The 22,094-nt window shown below is 43.5% G+C and overlaps 1 protein-coding gene across 1 annotated transcript in view; it reads left to right on the forward strand.

The window, feature by feature from the left end:
- Positions 1 to 901: 901 nt before the first annotated feature.
- Positions 902 to 22,094, forward strand: part of LOC128696643 (titin-like) — a 46,625-nt gene continuing 25,432 nt past the window's right edge. Inside the window, exon 1 of the mRNA XM_070094426.1 lies at positions 902 to 1,015. The gene's annotated coding sequence lies outside the window, so the exon portion shown is untranslated. The remainder of the gene's footprint in view (positions 1,016 to 22,094) is intronic.

The raw sequence follows: 22,094 nt of genomic DNA on the forward strand, positions 1-22,094 counted from the left end.
CCTGGTTGATCTGGCAATTGGTGGGAGCGTTATTGGAGTTTCCTCATTCACTGTTTCTGAGTGGTAGCATGTACAGTAGTCTGGATCCGAAGATGTTGATACATGTTGCATTATTTCCACTCTCTCTCTCTCTCTCTCTCTCTCTCTCTCTCTCTCTCTCTCTCTCTCTCTCTCTCTCTCTCTCTCTCTCTCTCTCTCTCTCTCTCTCTCTCTCTCTCTCTCTCTACTCAGCTCAAGAGAATATGTATTTAGTTCTTATACGTTCCCAGTGGAGTAAATGCTTTATAAGCTTCATTATTCAGGGTTCGTGGGTTCGAATAATAGGTTTACGGGTTTAAAACCATGGTTTCTCAGTTCGAAAAGTTTGTGTATTTAAATAGCATCTATTGTCGTACCTCTGTATCAGATCATGGTGACTCCAAGCCTCGCTAAATACCTTCACAGTTACCTAACAGAACTTTGGAAACTTATTTTTCGTGTATATTAGAAGCTCCTGTATCATAGGCTGTGAAAATTCACCGGCCTTCTATATCACAGCTTCACTGAATGGATTTGAAATCTCGTTTTTTAAAGACTTGAAGCTTGGCTTCCCTCCCACCCCAACCCCCATCCCCCCAACCCCCCCCCCCCCCCTCCCCCACCCCCACCCCCACCACCCCCACCCCACCCCACCCCCACCCCCACCACCACCAACCCACCCCCACCCCCACCTAAACAACGTACAGTTAGCATTTGCTAAAAATAAATTAGCAATAAAATAGTAAGATGCTAAAAAGCATATAAGTGGAAGAAGAAGAAGAAGAAAAGAGTTTTTATTGAAGTATTATAATGTGAAAAAGTAAAATTAACAAGTGAAAATGGTTTCTTAGATGTATTACGCTCGTTGTCTGGTCACCAGCTGGTTCTTGTAGCCAGAGCAGCACCAGCGGTGGTGGTGACGGTGGTGGTGGTGACGGTGGTGGTGGAGATGCAGTGGTGGTGGAGGTGACTGTTAAAGGTCGTCCAGAATACTAAGGTGAGGTCAACCTCCTGCTGAAAGGTCAGAGGAGGTCACACAATGTTTCTTAGCGTCATTAATGAATTTAGGAGAACCATTCATTGCATTATTCTCCACACATAGATCAACACATTTTCAATTTATAGTCTTTTTTAAAGTTCCAGTCAACTTCACATTATAAACCAGCCATATTATTATTCTCCAAATTGTATTTTATCTAAGCTAGGTTAAGGTGATTAATGTCAGTTTCACTTAAGCCTATAAAAAATATTTAACTAAAACAAATGAAGAAAAGGTGATGCAGTACCATGCATGCTCCAGTATACATGTACAGGACCTTCCATGCTCCAGTATACATGTACAGGACCTTCCATGCTCCAGTATACATGTACAGGACCTTCCATGCTCCAGTATACATGTACAGGACCTTCCATGCTCCAGTACACATGTACAGGACCTTCCATGCTCCAGTATACATGTACAGGACCTTCCATGCTCCAGTATACATGTACAGGACCTTCCATACTCCAGTATACATGTACAGGACCTTCCATACTCCAGTATACATGTACAGGACCTTCCATACTTCAGTATACATGTACAGGACCTTCCATACTTCAGTATACATGTACAGGACCTTCCATGCTCCAGTATACATGTACAGGACCTTCCATACTTCAGTATACATGTACAGGACCTTCCATGCTCCAGTATACATGTACAGGACCTTCCATGCTCCAGTATACATGTACAGGACCTTCCATGCTCCAGTATACATGTACAGGACCTTCCATGCTCCAGTATACATGTACAGGACCTTCCATGCTCCAGTATACATGTACAAAACCTTCCATGCTCCAGTATACATGTACATGACCTTCCATGCTCCAGTATACATGTACAGGACCTTCCATGCTCCAGTATACATGTACAGGACCTTCCATGCTCCAGTATACATGTACAGGACCTTCCATGCTCCAGTATACATGTACAGGACCTTCCATGCTCCAGTATACATGTACAGGACCTTCCATGCTCCAGTATACATGTACAGGACCTTCCATGCTCCAGTATACATGTACAGGACCTTCCATGCTCCAGTATACATGTACAGGACCATCCATACTCCAGTATACATGTACAGGACCTTCCATGCTCCAGTATACATGTACAGGACCTTCCATACTCCAGTATACATGTACAGGACCTTCCATACTCCAGTATACATGTACAGGACCTTCCATACTTCAGTATACATGTACAGGACCTTTCATGCTCCAGTATACATGTACAGGACCTTCCATACTCCAGTATACATGTACAGGACCTTCCATACTTCAGTATACATGTACAGGACCTTCCATGCTCCAGTATACATGTACAGGACCTTCCATGCTCCAGTATACATGTACAGGACCTTCCATGCTCCAGTATACATGTACAGGACCTTCCATGCTCCAGTATACATGTACAGGACCTTCCATGCTCCAGTATACATGTACAGGACCTTCCATGCTCCAGTATACATGTACAGGACCTTCCATGCTCCAGTATACATGTACAGGACCTTCCATGCTCCAGTATGCATGTACAGGACCTTCCATGCTCCAGTATACATGTACAGGACCTTCCATGCTCCAGTATACATGTACAGGACCTTCCATGCTCCAGTATACATGTACAGAACCTTCCATACTCCAGTATACATGTACAGGACCTTCCATGCTCCAGTATACATGTACAGAACCTTCCATACTCCAGTATACATGTACAGGACCTTCCATGCTCCAGTATACATGTACAGGACCTTCCATGCTCCAGCATACATGTACAGGACCTTCCGTGCTCCAGTATACATGTACAGGACCTTCCGTGCTCCAGTATACATGTGCAGGACCTTCCGTGCTCCAGTGTGCATGTGCAGGACCTTCCGTGCTCCAGTGTGCATGTGCAGGACCTTCCGTGCTCCAGTGTGCATGTGCAGGACCTTCCGTGCTCCAGCATGCATGTGCAGGACCTTCCGTGCTCCAGTGTGCATGTGCAGGACCTTCCGTGCTCCAGTGTGCATGTGCAGGACCTTCCGTGCTCCAGTGTGCATGTGCAGGACCTTCCGTGCTCCAGTGTGCATGTGCAGGACCTTCCGTGCTCCAGTGTGCATGTGCAGGACCTTCCGTGCTCCAGTGTGCATGTGCAGGACCTTCCGTGCTCCAGTGTGCATGTGCAGGACCTTCCGTGCTCCAGTGTGCATGTGCAGGACCTTCCGTGCTCCAGTGTGCATGTGCAGGACCTTCCGTGCTCCAGTGTGCATGTGCAGGACCTTCCGTGCTCCAGCGTGCATGTGCAGGACCTTCCGTGCTCCAGTGTGCATGTGCAGGACCTTCCGTGCTCCAGTGTGCATGTGCAGGACCTTCCGTGCTCCAGTGTGCATGTGCAGGACCTTCCGTGCTCCAGTGTGCATGTGCAGGACCTTCCGTGCTCCAGTGTGCATGTGCAGGACCTTCCGTGCTCCAGTGTGCATGTGCAGGACCTTCCGTGCTCCAGTGTGCATGTGCAGGACCTTCCGTGCTCCAGTGTGCATGTGCAGGACCTTCCGTGCTCCAGTGTGCATGTGCAGGACCTTCCGTGCTCCAGTGTGCATGTGCAGGACCTTCCGTGCTCCAGTGTGCATGTGCAGGACCTTCCGTGCTCCAGTGTGCATGTGCAGGACCTTCCGTGCTCCAGTGTGCATGTGCAGGACCTTCCGTGCTCCAGTGTGCATGTGCAGGACCTTCCGTGCTCCAGTGTGCATGTGCAGGACCTTCCGTGCTCCAGTGTGCATGTGCAGGACCTTCCGTGCTCCAGTGTGCATGTGCAGGACCTTCCGTGCTCCAGTGTGCATGTGCAGGACCTTCCGTGCTCCAGTGTGCATGTGCAGGACCTTCCGTGCTCCAGTGTGCATGTGCAGGACCTCCCGTGCTCCAGTGTGCATGTGCAGGACCTCCCGTGCTCCAGTGTGCATGTGCAGGACCTCCCGTGCTCCAGTGTGCATGTGCAGGACCTCCCGCGCTCCAGTGTGCATGTGCAGGACCTCCCGTGCTCCAGTGTGCATGTGCAGGACCTCCCGTGCTCCAGTGTGCATGTGCAGGACCTCCCGTGCTCCAGCGTGCATGTGCAGGGCCTCCCGTGCTCCAGCGTGCATGTGCAGGGCCTCCCGTGCTCCAGCGTGCATGTGCAGGGCCTCCCGTGCTCCAGCGTGCATGTGCAGGACCTTCCGTGCTCCAGCATGCATGTGCAGGACCTTCCGTGCTCCAGCATGCATGTGCAGGACCTTCCGTGCTCCAGCATGCATGTGCAGGACCTTCCGTGCTCCAGCGTGCATGTGCAGGACCTTCCGTGCTCCAGCGTGCATGTGCAGGACCTTCCGTGCTCCAGCGTGCATGTGCAGGACCTTCCGTGCTCCAGCGTGCATGTGCAGGACCTTCCGTGCTCCAGCGTGCATGTGCAGGACCTTCCGTGCTCCAGTGTGCATGTGCAGGACCTTCCGTGCTCCAGTGTGCATGTGCAGGACCTTCCGTGCTCCAGCGTGCATGTGCAGGACCTTCCGTGCTCCAGCGTGCATGTGCAGGACCTTACGTGCTCCAGCGTGCATGTGCAGGACCTTACGTGCTCCAGCGTGCATGTGCAGGACCTTACTTGCTCCAGCATACATGTACAGTATCATGTATGCGTTACGATACATATTCCCCATATATTCTTAAGTACATTTCCAGCATGTACAAGTACAGCACCATGTATGCTTCATACATAGATACGTTACCACTCATACTGAAGTATGAAGATTGGGACACTTATGCAACATATGAGAATCTTTATTAGGGAAACGTTTCGCCACAGTGGCTTCATTAGTCCAATACAAAGCAGAAAAGGGGCAAGGAGAAGAGGAGTTTGAGGTAATTAGTCCCTCAGCCTGGAGTCGATGTGTTCAGTCTATATGCTGTACTTTCTACAAGACTGATGGACTGGACACGTCGATTCCAGGCTGAGGGACTAATTACCTCAAACTACTCCTCTCCTTACCCCTTTTCTGCTTTGTATTGGACTGATGAAGCCACTGTGTGGCTAAACGTTTCCCTAATAAATATTCTCATATGTTGCCTGTGTGTCTCAATCTTCAACTGGTCGGTTTCCAAGCCATTTATCACATACTCAACTATAAATTAATTTTTAATACTACGAAATGCAGAACCACTGTGAAAAGTGAAATTCCGACCGTTGTCGTGACTTCTCACATTATCAAGGAACTATAAATAGAAGTCACGAAAGCGCTCGGAACTCCACTATTTTCAGTGGTGTTCTGCATATTGTGCAGCGCTGTAAAGCCCTTGTGGCTTAGCGCTTCTTTTTGATAATAATAATAATCTGCATATTGTGATGTCACCTGTTTACTGTGATCTTATTGCATACTACGAAATATGAAGAGATGGTTGGATAAAGTGGGAGGTTGTGGTAGGGGAAGGGAACGTTAACATGTGAGAGATTTGAAGTGTAGAAGTCACATAAGAGTGTAAGAATTATAGGGTAATCTTGAGTATACTGGGTAAAATGTATGGGAGTTAATACTGAAAGAATTATTAAGAGAGAGAGAGTAAGACTGCAGAGCAACAAGTATTTAAGAAAGGTAGGGGATGTGAAGACCAAGTGTTTACATGGAAGCATATTAAGTGAATGATACTTAGATGAAGGTAAGGAACTTGTTGTATTTATGGATTTAGAAGAGGCATATGATAAAGTAGATGAGGGCGCAATGTTGAAAATGTGTAACAAATGGTACGTTGCTAAAAACAGTTTTTTCCGCAGATATGTAGCATATGTAGAAAAGTAAATTGTTTTAAAGTAGAAGTAGACTTTAGACAGGGATGTGCAGTATATTTAGACATACCTTTTAGTCACCTGATTTTTTCCTCCAAAGTTCCGTTTTTCTTTCGTTCAAAACACAAGGCCTCATCCAGTCACCTTCAAATTTTCAAGGCTGTTTTAAAGTAACTAGGGCAAGACTCTGGCAGCAATTGACCTGTTTGTTGGAATGCAGACAAAAAAGATACCTCATAATTTACACTTGGTAAATCCTAGAGGGGACCGGTCCTAAATCTGCACCCACAAATCGCTCCCTATTAAGCCAAAAGGCTCAGAAAACGGTTCAATATACCCCTAATGAAAAGCAGGGATGCCACGAGTAGAGACAACACAAGAGGTGAAAGGGCCCAAGTCTATACAACAACTTTCCGTCATATATAAGGGTTATTACCAATAGATCCCTAGCTGTCTTCAAGAGAACTGGATAGGTTACTAAAGTCAGTTCCTGACCAGCTGGATCGTGGCTTATATGTTGTTGGACCGCATGCTGCCAGCAGTAACACGCCTTGATCCACCAGGAGACCTGGTCATGGACCGGGCCGCTGGGACGTTGACCCTGCAAACACTCTTGAGTAGACTCCGGGGAAGGTGCTATTACGTCTGGTCCTATGATTTCGCTTTCATATCATTCATTTCTAAATCTTCTAGTTCAGCTGTCTGTCTTGACTTAAACTGCTACATGAAAAATATCTTTTGTGAACCCTCTCGAAACTTTCTGTTAAGTGCTTTACACATTTCCTCCTCTTTCTCGGTGATTTTTGCTGTCATTTATTTTTTGTTTACTTTTTACAAATTATTGTACAGAAAAGATATGATTCTACCTTGCTCTTGTCTATTTCCTTTTCAAAATTTCTTTCTTTACTCCCCATATATGAACTTTCATTCCTAGCCCTCGTGTATGTGTGTGTGTGTGTGTGTGTGTGTGTGTGTGTGTGTGTGTGTGTGTGTGTGTGTGTGTGTGTGTGTGTGTGTGTGTGTGTGTGTGTATTCCTATATGGTTAATCTTGGCCCCTGTTGGGACTTATCATAAATGCTTTCTCTTGCATGAATGGAGTTAGCCTTCACTGCATAACTGGCTACAGCATTCCATCCACTCACTAGCCTTATACTGAAGAATTCAAGTTCTGGTCTCTCTAGTTCATTATAACTTCCACTTAATACTTATCCCCCCTCAGTCTGTTGTCTGCCGTGTTACGGACTTTATCTCCGTCAGAATACCAGCAAACACCATACATCTCCAGTCAGAGAATGGGCGAGACTTGAACCAATGGGAAGTGAATTCTAAAACTCAGGCCAGTGTGTTAACCACTCTGCCAGCTGGTTTCAATAATGCACTGGCCTATGAGTTTCGGGACTCACTCGCCGAGGGTTAAACCCCCACCCGTTCCCTGATCTGTTTGCAAACGTGTTAAGATTCCATGGGTCACTATACATCTGTTAAATAAAATAAATACGACTCTGATCCATCAAATACCACGAAATTAAAACTTCGCTACGCATCTTAATTTTTAACGAGTCATATACTACTCAGATACAACCAAACACCACTCACACAACCAAAATAAAATATTAATATATACACTGACACACAAACAAACACCATCAAACACCACTCACCAAACATTATTCACACACTAGATATCACACACACACTAAACACCCTGAAACACCATTAAACATCACTATCCCAAAACACTTACAAGCGCCACTAACCATACAAAAAGCTGCAAACATCAAAGAAGCAAATCACACACCAACAAACATCAGACATTAAACCAGACATTACTAAACATTATGAAAAATCTGCAAACATTACGGTGACTAGAAGATAATTATCTCCTGTTCTCTAGCCGTCTCTCCCTCCTTATCTCCTTCAGACCTTCCCCTTTCAGTCTATCTTTTCATTTTTTTTCTTATTTCTCTGTACTCGATCCTTCCTTTCCTTATATTCCCCCCTCCTCTCCCTTTCTCCATGTCTCCCTATCTCTCTCTCTCCATCTCTCTGCCTCTTCATCTCCCTCTCTCCATCTGTCCCTCCCTCCCTCTCCCTCCTTCTCCCCCCACAAGCCTGAACTCAAGGCTGGTGGCATAACTGGTCCAGTTTCCTGAAGGGGAAGGAGAGGTGGGGGTTATGGTGGGGAGGAGAGGTGGGGGTTATGGTGGGGAGGAGAGGTGGGGGTTATGGTGGGGAGGAGAGGTGGGGGTTATGGTGGGGAGGAGAGGTGGGGGTTATGGTGGGGAGGAGAGGTGGGGGTTATGGTGGGGAGGAGAGGTGGGGGTTATGGTGGGGAGGAGAGGTGGGGGTTATGGTGGGGAGGAGAGGTGGGGGTTATGGTGGGGAGGAGAGGTGGAGGTTATGGTGGGGAGGAGAGGTGGAGGTTATGGTGGGGAGGAGAGGTGGAGGTTATGGTGGGGAGGAGAGGTGGAGGTTATGGTGGGGAGGAGAGGTGGAGGTTATGGTGGGGAGGAGAGGTGGAGGTTATGGTGGGGAGGAGAGGTGGAGGTTATGGTGGGGAGGAGAGGTGAAGAATGAGGTTTATCCCAACCAAAATAGGTACACCCACAGTGTGCAGTTATACTTGAGATTTACAGATACAGTGGAAATAAAAGCTGTTGGAGACTTCAATAAAGGTACAGGTAGGGAACCTATACTCATACTTACCATCTCCTAAAGGGCACGTCAGTTCCCCGTCTTCTAATATCATGTTTGTCTACAATTATTATCGCATTTGCTTTGTAAGGTGAAGTTAAAGATCTTTCGTTATTTCATGGTATAACTGAAATATTTGAGGACAATTGTGCAGTTCAAACTTCTACAGCACAATATATGAATAGGATTTTTTTAGCTGCATTATAATCGTATGGGATCACCGTCGTACATGTGGTCCGTCGTTCACCGAAACCTCGTTATGAGTCGCATGACTGTATATATAACTGTGATTTAGATGCTTCTAAACAAGAGTTGTTTTTCCGATTAAAAATATTATACTTGTCAAAACTGAAATGACAAAACACGGTATTGGTTTCCAGATATGGAATATGGCGCTCAATAAATTTGTACCATTTTTTTTTTCCATGGTAATGTCAATGAAGACAGTTATTTAAAAATGTTTGAAGATGACGCTCCCATCATTTATGCAATAAATGTTTGACAGTGGCTGAATTTAAAGTTGCCTGGCATAGTTCGACGTAGCGGAATGGTTTCCTGGTTTCTCACCTCTCCAGGTTGACGTATGGGACCTTCTAAAAATTATGGTGTACTCTGGAGAGAGTAGTGACCTTAACCACTTCAGAAACAGGATTACTGGGGCGTGTTCCCATGTGATACCTCGCTTCCTACACAAGTCTCACCCTAATTTTATTGAAAGATTACGAATATGTAAGAATAGCACTGGCGAATACATGGAACAAATTATTTGAATTTAGTGTAAAGCCATTATGTTCTTTGATTTTACTTTCTATGATTCGACTTAAATGCCAGAAGTGTGCAGACATTACACTTGAAACAGCCTCTGACTTGCAACATCTGACAATGCAAGTAAGCAATAAGAATATCTTTAATTTAAGTAATTCAGATATTTTCCATATCTGAGTAACTGTGCCATAATATTTAATTTATTAAACAAAATTGCCTTATTCTCTATGTTAATTACACAGTGGGAACATAAGCTAGCTGTTTTCTTGTCATGTCACACAGAATGGGGGTTCATACAAGGTGTTGAAGTCTGTCAGCCTGAGCTGGAAGACTTCAGTAGGACGATGAGGATATTATCAAGTATATGCCTACCAGAGGTCACCCTCGCCGGTCCCAGACCAGGCCTTCTGATTGCTGGCCTGAACAATCAAGCTCTTAAGTGTCCGCCACCTGTAGTCCAATGTATGCACCACAACCTAGCTGATCAGGAACTATTTTGAGGAATCTGTTCAGTTCCTTTTTGTTTCTTGGTAATACCCCTTATGCATGAAGGAAGAGTGTAGAAGAGTTCTGTGTATTCATCGCTCCTTCACATTTCATTGGAGGAACCCTATACCGTCAGCCAGACCTCCTGTGTTCATCAGTAGTAATTTCGGTGTGCAAGTTTGGGACAACTCCCTCCAGGTTTCAGCAACCATAGCAGCTTCAGTAGTTTCGTGCCAGCAAAGCTGGAGTTACATTACTCGGGAATTATTGTCTCTAGGGATGGCCTATCCCGTACACAGGAGAAATGTAAATTTTATGAATTATTATAATTGGTAGGTCAAGGAAGAGGTGAAAACGAAAGTCTAAATTGAAAAAAATAATGAAAATAACAGCAGAGAAACACAGACATTAAGATAGACACACGGATTGTTAAAGTGGCAGAGAAACACAGAAAGGCCGACAGTCTGAGAGGTATACAGGACAGACGTGGGAGAAGATATACAGACATTTAACAAACAGGCAGAGGCAGACTGATAGACAAACTTTCTCGCAGGCAGAGATAGGCATAGATCGGCAAACAGGCAGTGGAGTCAGGCTGACAAGCAAGGAAAAAGTCTTGGGAAGGCGAGAGTGAGGGTGCTGGGGTAGCAGAGGTTACACGAGGGTCATACAACGCCCAGGGTGCGTGAAGGGTCAGACCAGACGCAGGAAATACTATACCTGATTGTACTCGGTGTGTAGCTGCTCTATTAAGGATGTCTGCATCATTTGTTTGAAAATGCGCCCATTCATGTTTGTAAACATGCTGTAAATAATCATGTTTGTGAACATGCTGGTAGGTTAGTGGGACGCATTTTCGAACAATTAATTCAGCCATACTTAACGCTTTTATGTTGGTTGGGCTATTGTGCGGGATTTTGTGGACGCCTTTGTACTAGTTACTTAGTGAGAACACCTACAAAAGAGCTGCAGAGGATTTCTGCAACTTCTTTGCTAAACAACTTTGAGTTTAACATGACCTACTTCCACTCGTGGGCCACGACCATTTGTGGCGTCAACTCCAATTGCTTCACTTCACTTCTGCTCTAGATTATATGGTCTGAAGCTTAAGGTTTGACCACTGACCGTACGTATTAAGGTTGACTACTGATCACGTCAATACTACTATTGCCTCCAGTTGTGTATTCGTCTGTATTCGACTGAAGAGGCCTGGTGTGCAGGCTTGCATGATATGGGGAACTTCCCAAGTTACACAGCTCATGTTGTATAGTCATTACCTGATCAGCCGGGCTGTGGTTCGTACAGCAGTAACAGCCTGGTTAATCAGACCCTGACCCACCACGAGGCCTGGTCTCAGGACCGGGCCGCGGGGCGTTGACCCCCGAAACCCTCTCCAGGCAAACTTCAGGTAGTTCAAGTGGATTTGCCTTTTGTTAGTGCAGCATCGAGCTCACACCTAGTGAAAGGAATGTTAGTCATCTTCCTTGGTGCGCATTTTGACCAATCCTGTTACCTCTGTGACATTCCCCGTGTCCGACTAAACCTTTACAAAAATTCAATGCATTTCAAAGGACCTAAAATCTGGAACACCCTTCCTGAAAACTCTACCACTCATCACTTTCAAAACTACAGTTAGAAAACATCTTATCTCCCTGATCCACCCCGACAACTAACTACATAACCTGGTGGTTCACAATTACTCACTCACCCACTGACTATAAACACAGAAATACTAATCTTAATCTTAAAATAATGAATCCTAACTAGTCATAAGTTTGCCTATGATACTCCATTATAGACACTTTGTATTGTGCCAAAACAAAAGCATTCACATTGCTAAACTCACAAATTATAATGTAGTCACCTAGCCTTAATACCATAATCTGTAAGGATTTAATGTTAAGAATTAATCTAAGTCTGCCCGAAATGCCTAGCCATGCTAGGTGTCCTAGTGGGCCCCCTCTGTAATTAGTATTTTATAACGTGTAAACCACACAATATCCAAATCCTGTAAACCCCACATTGTAACCCTTATAGAGAATAAACTTGATTTGATTTAATTCTATTTATATCCCTCTATGCCCGACTAAGCTGGGTGTGGACATTGAGACAATTGACAAATGTTCCCAGTCTGTTTTGCGGAGCTGTCATTCGCTCCCTGGCAGCAGCGAGGACAGTTTGAAAGAACTTCAGAATTTCAGGAGTATGATATTTTCTCTAGGCTAGGCCTAGCCTGACAGCAGTAAGTTTCAATGCTCGAAGCTTATGATCATTGTAATAGGTATGATTATTACGATAGATAGTTGGATTTGGAGTGCAAGGTCCAGGCAGTTCTAAATCATTCTGAATATTACTTACAAGGTCACTCTTCAAGGTCTCGACGGAATAATGCTCACAGAAATTATATTAATCTGTAACATGTCCGACAAAGTCGTCATGCTGGTCAGGAGAAACATGAAAAAGTTTCCGTTTAAATATCCCTTCAGGGAGGATAGTATTACCAATATCAAGAGTGGTTAATCTTACAAATAGTACAAATTTATTGCAACATGATAGTGTTTATACAGAAATAGGTGACACTTTAGACTAATATGTTGAAAGCCCATTGTTATGCAAAGCATTTTGGGCAAACTTAAACCTAACTTAAGACAACAATAATAATTGTTATTTGCTTATATATATATATAAGGATATTGAAGATACATAAACATATATTTAGGCATTAAAAATAGTACGAACAAGTAATGAGTATAAGATATTGATGGTTATTGACATATTTGTGGTTGAATGAATTGTTAAGCACATTTAACATATCTTGGGAAATGATCTGATGATATAACTGTTTTCAGTTGAAGACTCACAGCCAACAAAGGTAATATTGAAGCTAAGAGACAGATAAAGGCCGCCTCCATATGTGTGTGAGGCTTCAGAGTCACCCACAGTTTGTACATCATGACTAAGTGACAAACGTTGTTTACCATTTCTAAAGTGTGACTTTCAAATGCTTTTGTCTTGAATTGTAATTTCCAATAATAAGACAGCACAAGCTGGAAGCTCCATATAATTAAACTTATCAGCAGGAGCCTCACCACCCAATAATTTTAAGGGGAAAGAGGAAAACATTGTTTTATGGAAGGATGACAAAAAAAGCTTCCTCCCCTTATGACAGTCACTTTCCAACATACAGACTATCGAACAATACACAAATAACCCGCATATCGGAGACAGAAAAGCTTATGACGACGTTCCGGTCCGACTTGGACCATTTATAAGCCCATTGTGAATGAGAAACTCGCCTAGCCTGAGAGAATGAGGACGGGACAGATGGAGGGAAGGAGAGAGGAAGGAACAGGAGGGAAAGAAAAAGGAAGGGAGGGAGGTGAGCGAGTGTTGGGTTGTCACGGTAGAGTTGGGTCGTCCTTGGTCTAACATTACGGGCAGCCAGGGTGGAATCCCAGTGACTGGAGCAACGGTGGAGGGAAGGGAGGTCAAAGAGAAAAAAGGCGAGATGTCCCTTTTATGGGAATACGTGTATGAGGATTTTTTTTTTTTAACAGAATTGGATACATCAACAGTGTGCTGTTACCCCCATTCTATATGGCAGGAAGTTGGAGCGAGAGCTAAATACATTTTCCTGTTAGGTTCCATTGCGTACTGTGGGGCTCATACAGTGTTGAAATGTCAGCCTGACCTGACAGACATCAGTAGGGCAGTGAGGGTAGTGTCAAATGTACCAGTAAAAGCTTATCAGCTACGGCAGCTTCAGAGATTTCCTTCCAGCAGCTGGAGTTACTGTTTCTTGTGAATTACCATTTCTCAGCATAGCCTATCCCTTACACGGGATAAATTGATTTTTTATGAAGATATCTACATAACAGTGATGGGAAGAGAAATTATACACGAGAGACAGAGGAAAAAGAGAGAGGATGAAAATGGGTGTTTGTATAGATAACTTACGATAAGGGAAGGGGCAGAGTGAGGAAAAGGAATGGTAGGGAAAGGGATGAGAGTGGGGTCGGGGGACATTCAGGTCTGTCTTCCCACATAACCTTCACGCTTATGAAGCTGTGTTTAATCCTGTGGCCTAGTTTTTCCTGGGAAAGGTGAGAGTAACTGAACACTGCGTGATTACTAACCACTAACTGGATGATTACTAACCACCGGGTAATCAATGATCACTAATATATGTAAAAAATCGCTGTTTCGCGTAGATGCATGGGCATTCAAACAATTTTTTTTCGTTTTTCCATTTTTAAATGTGTGTAGTTTTTTATATATAATTTTTATTAACATTTACTCTGTCACTTTCTCAGCATCATATTTTTTATGCATTAAAAAAGCATTATATAAATATACGATAAAACTGTGTATAATTTTTCTTATACAGAATGGTATGTAATGTCTTTGACTCTCAATCGAAGAAACCGGGTTCAATCTTGGGTGGATAGATACGTAGTTTTGACGATTGAAAAGCACTTTGTGTGCAATAAATCTATGTATAAAACACGCACCATTAACATGCATGTCTCTTTCTGAGTGTATGTGGTAACCTGAGTACCAGTGCGCTTGTGTTTGGATGTTTTTCTGTGATTTGGAAAAGGATACCGAGACAGATTGTGATGTTCTGTTGTTGGATACAATTTCTTCATAACATTTATCAGAATCAGACTAATCAAGTTTTTAATCCCTGTTACTTTATCTAGACTCGATGGTGTTAGTGAACCAGTTACTCTTATTAACCTCCTGAATTCTTCCCTGAGTTTTTCAGTTCATTATTAATATTGTCAAGGTTTGCTATACATGATTCATCCGTTACATTGGCACTGGAAAAGTTATTTTTTAGTTGTGGATCTAGAAATACGGTATGTTATGTGTGTTATGTTGTGGTAAGTGTTTTAGCTCTCAAACCTAGTTAAATGACTTTTTGAGATGGTAGTGTGAAGCCAAGCCTGGGAATATTGGATCATTCAAAGATTTGTTGATGTTTCAAATATTGTACTTGAGGCAGTATTTCTGAGACCAGATAATTTCTTTCATTAAGACGTATAGTTTTGCGAAATATTTTGACATTCTAAGTGTGCTTGTGCTTTGGTGGTTCATTTTGTTCTTGAAGAGAGACTAATTTACTGCAGGCTAGAGTGAAGTGGCTCACTATTTACCTTCTTCAAAATAGTCATAGATAACCACTTAAAGTGTAAGTGAAAACTGTTGGATCCCGTCCCTTGAATTCCTTTGACAACACTGGCACCATTTTCCAATGCTTACAGATGAACTTTGAAAGATATGTTAAATTCATATATTTCTGTTTTAATAATCTGTGATGTGCACTGCTGTGTAATAACCAGGAAATAACATTGCTCTAAGAACAACAGTTTTCTAAACAGTCTTTGTTTATGCAATGTCAAGTTAAACTTATAAAAGCTGTAGTGACGCTAATATATCCGACTTCCACTGTATAATTTACATTAATTTTTGCTGACTCTTTTTAAACACCTGTGTAATATTACTATTTTAAAAATATTGGCAACTTTTTCACCAATAGTGATGCAGACACTTTGGAAAACCCATAATAAAAATTAGTATAAAAATGTTACTTTAATAACAGGATTTGTTTGATTATAAATATGTTTAATGTGAATAAGATACGAGAATATTAATTCAAAGTAAGAAACACTTAGTGGAGAACACAACAATGAAAGTGTTAGTGAAGGTGTAAGCAGTTCACTCAAGTATTTGAATAAAAATCTTATATTTTTAGTGCTATTAGCAAGAAAGTCAACAGAAAATTCACTCAAAACGCCTCAGTGAGTTTATTTTGTCGGGATCATTAACAATTGTATATTGTTGCTCATAATGACAATGAATTATATTTTGAATTTATACCTCAAAATTGTTTCTAGTGATATATATAATATACGTATATATATAATATAAAATGAACATTTTTACATGGGTGTTAGGCTTGGGGTTTAAAGGTTGCATCGAGGAGGCTAGAAACAGCGATGTTGTGCTTGACATCGCTGCTTAACCACAGATGAGGTCATAATGCAGAGTGATCGGCTGTATCTTTGATGATTATTTAAAAATGATGGAGCAGGATAGCATGACAGAGTATGAATCCAGGATGAAGGAAGGATCCTTATTGCATTCATGGGAAGCGTTGAACCCGTAGGGGCCATACAACACTTAGAGGAATAAAGACAATCAAGGGAAAGGTCTGTTCTAATTCCTTGGATCAAAAGCCCTTCACCAGCATGAAGGAATCTTCCTTGAGGGGAAGGGAAAGTGGAGGGGAGGGGGTGAAGGAGCATCCAGTAGACTTACCTGGAGGTTATTCCGGGAATCAACGCCCCCGCGGCCCGGTCCATGACCAGGCCTCCCGATGGATCAGGGCCTGATCAACTAGGTTGTTACTGCTGGCCGCACGCAGTCCAACGTACGAGCCACAGCCCGGCTGATCCGGCACTGACTTGAGGTATCTGTCCAACTCTCTCTTGAAGGCAGCCAGGGGTTTATTGGCAATTCCCCTAATGCTTGATGGGAGGCTGTTGAACAGTCTTGGGCCCCGGACACTTATGGTGTTTTCCCTTAGTGTACCAATGGCGCCCCTACTTTTTATTGGGGGCATTTTGCATCGCCTGCCCAGTCTTTTACTTTCGTAGGGAGTGATTTCTGTGTGCAGATTTGGGACCATTCCTTCCAAGATTTTCCAAGTGTAGATTATATATTTCTCCCTCCTGCGTTCCAACGAGTACAAGTCAAGTGCTTCCAAGCGTTCCCAGTAGTTAAGGTGCTTGACAGAACTTATACGTGCAGTAAAGGATCTCTGTCCACTCTCTAGATCTGCGATTTCACCTGCTTTGAATGGAGATGTTAATGTACAGCATTATTCCAGCCTAGAGAGAACAAGTGATTTGAAAAGGATCATCATTGGCTTGGCATCTCTCGTTTTGAACGTTCTCATTATTCATCCTATCATTTTCTTTGCAAGTGCGATCGTGGCACTGTTGTAATCCTTGAAAGTGAGATCCTCAGACATTACTACTCCCAGGTCCCTTACATTATTTTTCCGCTCTATTGTATGGCCAGAGTCTGTAGTATACTCTGTTCTAGTTATTATCTCCTCCAGTTTTCCATAACGGAGTAGTTGGAATTTGTCCTCATTGAACATCATATTGTTTACCGTTGCCCAATGGAAAACTTTATTTATATCTTCTTGGAGGTTAACCGCGTCCTCAGCAGATGACAGCCTCATGCAGATCCTAGTATCATCCGCAAAGGATGATACGGTGCTGTGATGTATATCTCTGTCTGTCTGATATGAGCATGAGGAATAAGATGGAGGCGAGTACTGTGCCTTGTGAAACAGAGCTCTTCACTATGGCAGCCTCCGATTTAATTCTGTTGACCACTACTCTTTGTGTTCGATTTGCTAGGAAGTTGAAGATCCATCTCTCCACTTTCCCAGTTATTCCTTTAGCACGTATTTTATGGGCTATTACGCCATGATCCCATTTGTCAAATGCTTTTGCAAAGTCTGTGTATATTACATCTGCATTCTGATTTTCTTCCAGTGCATCCAAGGCCATATCATAGTGATCCAGTAGTTGTGAGAGGCAGGAGCGACCTGCCCTGAACCCATGTTGCCCTGGATTGTGCAGATTTTGGGAATCCAGGTGATTTGCAATCCTGCTTCTTAGCACTCAAAGATTTTTATGATGTGGGACGTCAGAGCTATTGGTCTATAGTTCTTAGCTAATGCTTTGCTGCCACCTTTATGGAGTGGGGCTATATCCGTTGTTTTAAGTGACTGTGGAATTTCACCCATGTCCAAGCTCCTCTTCCATAGTGTACTTAGGGCACGCGAGAGGGGTTTCTTGCAGTTCTTAATGAAAACAGAGTTCCACGAGTCTGGGCCCGGGGCCGAGTGCATGGGCATGTTGTCAATGACTTTTTCGAAATCTATCGGAGTTAGGGTAATGTCGGAAATCTGGTATACATTTATGGAGTTTTGAGGCTCATTCATGAAGAAATAATTTGGGTCGTCGATCCTCAGACCGATTAGTGGTTCACTAAACAGAGTCGTACTGGGATTTCAATATTTCACTCATTTCCTTGTTGTCATCTGTGTAAGTCCCATCCTGTCTGAGTAAGGGCCCGATACTAGATGTGGCATTTGCCTTGTTTTTGGCATATGAAAAGAAATATTTTGAATTTCTTTCAATTTCACTAATAACTTTAAGCTCCTCCTGTCTCTCCTGGTTCCTGTAAGTCATTTAACTTAAGTTCGATAGTTTCCACTTCCCTGGTCAGCGCCTCCTTTCGTGTATCAAATATTCTAGCACTCCTGAGGAGCTCAGCGACTCTTCGTCGTCTTCTGTAGAGGGAGCGTCTTTCTTTCTCCAGTTTACTCCTGCTCTTCTTCTTTCTTAGGAGAATATGCCTAGAACATGCTTCAGCTGCCAGGAAGTTGATCCTTTCAAGGCACTGGTTTGGATCCATGTCATTTAAGATATCTTCCCAACATGTTTCGTTTAGGATATGGTTTCAGTGGTCCAAGTTGATGTTCTTGTTGTTGAAGTTGTGTTATGTGAAGACACCTTCACAGGTACATGCATTCTGCTGATCAGGACCCCTATGCATGTACGTCTGGACTTCAATTAGGTTGTGATCGGAATTAGTTGTTTTTGATATTCTTATGTCTCTTATCAGGTCCTCATTATTTGTGAAGATAAGGTCAAGTGTGTTTTCTAGTCTTGTTGGCTCCACTATCTGCTGGCTTAAGGCGTGTTTTTCACAGAGACTTAGTAGCTCATGTGTGTGTGACCTTTCATCTGCGCTACCTCCGGGGATTGTTTCAGCTATAACATTATTTGCTACATTCTTCCATTTTGTATGCCTTAGGTTGAAATCACCAAGCAGTAAGATGTTTGGGGATGGAGCTGGAAGGTTTTCCAGACAGTAATCAATTTTCAGTAGCTGTTCCTTGAACTGTTGTGAAGTTGCATCTGGTGGCTTATATACAACCACAATGACTAGGTTTTGGTTCTCGATCTTTACTGATAGAACTTCAACTACCTCATCCATAAAACCAGCAATAAGAATTACTAGCATAAAGACCTTCCTAAAAGTTCCTGATATCCCAGACACCCTGGTAATGTAAACAGAGCTACATAATTATTGTGTCGTGCATGGAGATGGGCTAACCACTCCTGGATCTTTTGGACTACAGTATGGATATATACCATCACCTTTGAAGGGTTTCGAGAGTTTTCCTATTGCAGCCTGACCCTGGGCCAGGCTTGTCTCGTACTAGGCCAGGGCAAACACAACACATTGAGAATTTGAGTAGATACTGAACCGAGATCTGACTTAGCTAACTATCAGGACAAGAGAAACTAGGATTGTGTGAAGCTGCACAAGAAACATAGAGGACACGTTTGATAACTGTGCAGAGTCATTACCATCAGTCACCACAAAACCAGCACAACCCTCTTTGACCTGTTGGTAAAGACCTTTATCTTGAAACATAAACAAAATCATGCTCCAGGAAATTAGCCAAAGTTATCACTTGAGATTGACACTTGGGGGGGGAGGGTCTCTGTCTATTGCCTACAAAATTATACCATGGGTATCATCCAAGGAAGGCAAAGAGAGAACCCAGCCCCTCTCACTGCAGACACATCGAGGCCACAATCCAGGAGAGTAGCTTGCATCTGAACACGTGGAAGTACTAGTTTTACGCACTAAACAGAGCTTCTATCTCCTCTCCACCACAGGTAGCACAGTCCAGCTCTTTACAAAAGAGATCCACTGCAAGCCCACCAGACTCAGAATAGAGATTGTAAAACAAGAAAATACGGAATGCATCCATGCAAGTGGTGGAGGGAATTTAGCACGAGCAGCAGGGAACAGCTGGCACAAGAGTAGCTCTGGCACTCGTACTCCAGCATGAAACTGCGCAAAATCGTATACAGGTGGAGCATAGTTCACTGATCCACCCCAGATATAGTGGGAGAGAATCTTAAGAATGTCTGCTGCTTACACAGTATCCATTTTTAGTTTATGTGAGAGGACCATGTCAGATCCAAATCAAAAAGCATTCCTAAAATTGTCACCTGCTGTCCAGATGTAAGGACCACAGCATGGGGTATGATAAAGTTCACGGTTCAGTGAGAGTGACCTAGTAGCGACCAGTGAAGAGGCGGGGCCAGCAGCTAGGACTCGACCCCTGCAACCTCAGCTAGGTGAGTACAACTAGGTGAGTACGTGGGGAGCTGGCTGTCTAACCCGGGGCTGAGTAAAATAAACGGCCACCGTCTTCCAAGTGGGATAGTGATAGCCATTAGTAGCAGTCCACTCCGTGATGTCAACATCCTGGAATATATAATACAATACCATAACAATATTACTAGGTCGAGGCATTGACGTGAACTGTGGTAGGATACAAACTCTTAGCTGGTAAAATAAAATATAACCCAGGTCACAGTGCAGTGGTTAACACTCGGCTGACACACAGATGATGTAGGGTCGAACCCCACAGGAGATGAGACGCGTGGCAAGTCTCCCTGTTATCTAGCAGTAAATAGATACCTAGGAATTATCCGAATGTTATGAGTCGAATTTGGGGAAGGACCTACAAAAGACCCCAACAGAAATAACCCAAGTGATTGGCTTTCTTGGGTTATCTCGAATTACTTGTATCATTAACACATTACTGGAGGACTGTGCCATGTGCTGTGTTCATGGTGGTTCCTCCCTCATGAGCATCCTGACCCAGCCAGCGCCTCAGGGACTCGAGTAATGCCTCTCTACCCAACAGTTCCACCTACCCCAAGCTCCCACAAGTCCATATATGAAGTCCCCAATATATGTCATACTGACACCCCCTAGTTATATTTGCCCTTCACTTGACATGGTTAGAATGTCCCTGTCCTCCCTCGTCCAACCCTTCAAGGGAAGCACCTGGATGCTGGTGAAGGGCCTGAGCAAGGAATTGGAGTTATCCTTCCCTGGAGCAAACCTGATTACCCCCTCCCCTTCCCCACTCGGCAGGCACTGCATGACCCCTACAGGATTAACACTTATCTATGTATATAACACTATCATTTTCCTGCTGTTCCCACCAGAATATCTGCAATTAGAAATAAGGGAAAATTTATTTCTTCGTATAACTGATAGGTCAGGGTAACTCCAATATAGTGTGGCTGAATTCCATTGGGTCCTCTTCCCTAGGATGTGACCACAAGAGTCAACTAACAGTTGGCTGCTGTGGGTTACAACAGTCAACTGTTAATTAACTGTAGTGGTACCATTTTCTCTCTACTTTTCAATGGCGTGCCTTGGGCAGTGGTATGTTAAGTAGTATACCATTACCTGGTATGTCGTAAGAATGTGATGGCTGAGTTAGTCACTATTGGTCAGCGACGCTGACTTGCATGACTTCATTATCCCGGCACCAGCCATGGGCAATGGCCAGTTACAACATAGACTTCAGTGAGGCAGGGCGCGCTGGCAGACTTTACACCATTTTCTTCTCAATAAACCAGGACAGAACAGTAGTGTATTACTATAACACCTATATTTATATTAAACCCATCCCGCAATACCTTTATGCCAGTGAATGGGTCTTGATCCAAGGGAATGGAGCTACCCTTCACTTGGATAACACCTAGAAGCCTTCAATTACCCAGGCACTGTATGGTGAAGAGCTGTAGATTTCTCCATATGTTTAATCTTCCCACTTCACTAGTGACCCCGTAGCTCAGTGGTAAGAACATTAACAGCACAATCGAAATATCCCTTCAGGTTTGACTTTAAGTCTGGTGAAAGAGGTATTAGCAAATTTTCTTGGGCCTCGTTCACCTAATAAGTAGGTTCCTGTGTGTTGGCCGACTGTTGTAAGTTGCTTCCAGGGGTAAAACTACAATATACATGTGAGAAAGTCTAGTCCTGCTTCAAGTTAATTGCTAACAAAGTTGAAGTATCAGAAAGCTGGGCACCTGCTGGAAGTACCCAAGTGCGCTGTATCTGATTTAAAAAATATATAATTCCATCATAATTCCTGTTTTCCTCTCTCCCACTCTTCCTCCTTTCTCTTTTTCGGTCCTTTCCATTCTCTCGTTTCTCACCCATCCATTTTACCTTGAACTCTAATAGTCCCATCTACTTTCACAATCAATGTTTTCCCCTCTGTCCTGTCTCTCTCCCCAGTGAGAATAAAACAGCCCTGTTTGTTCAGGGATTATCTTGCCTAGTTCCTGGTCTCAAACCAGGTCTATTAGAGGAACACAGGAAATTAAA

Source organism: Cherax quadricarinatus, chromosome 46 (genome assembly GCF_038502225.1).
Source record: "Cherax quadricarinatus isolate ZL_2023a chromosome 46, ASM3850222v1, whole genome shotgun sequence".
Classification (NCBI taxonomy): Eukaryota; Metazoa; Arthropoda; class Malacostraca; order Decapoda; family Parastacidae; genus Cherax; species Cherax quadricarinatus.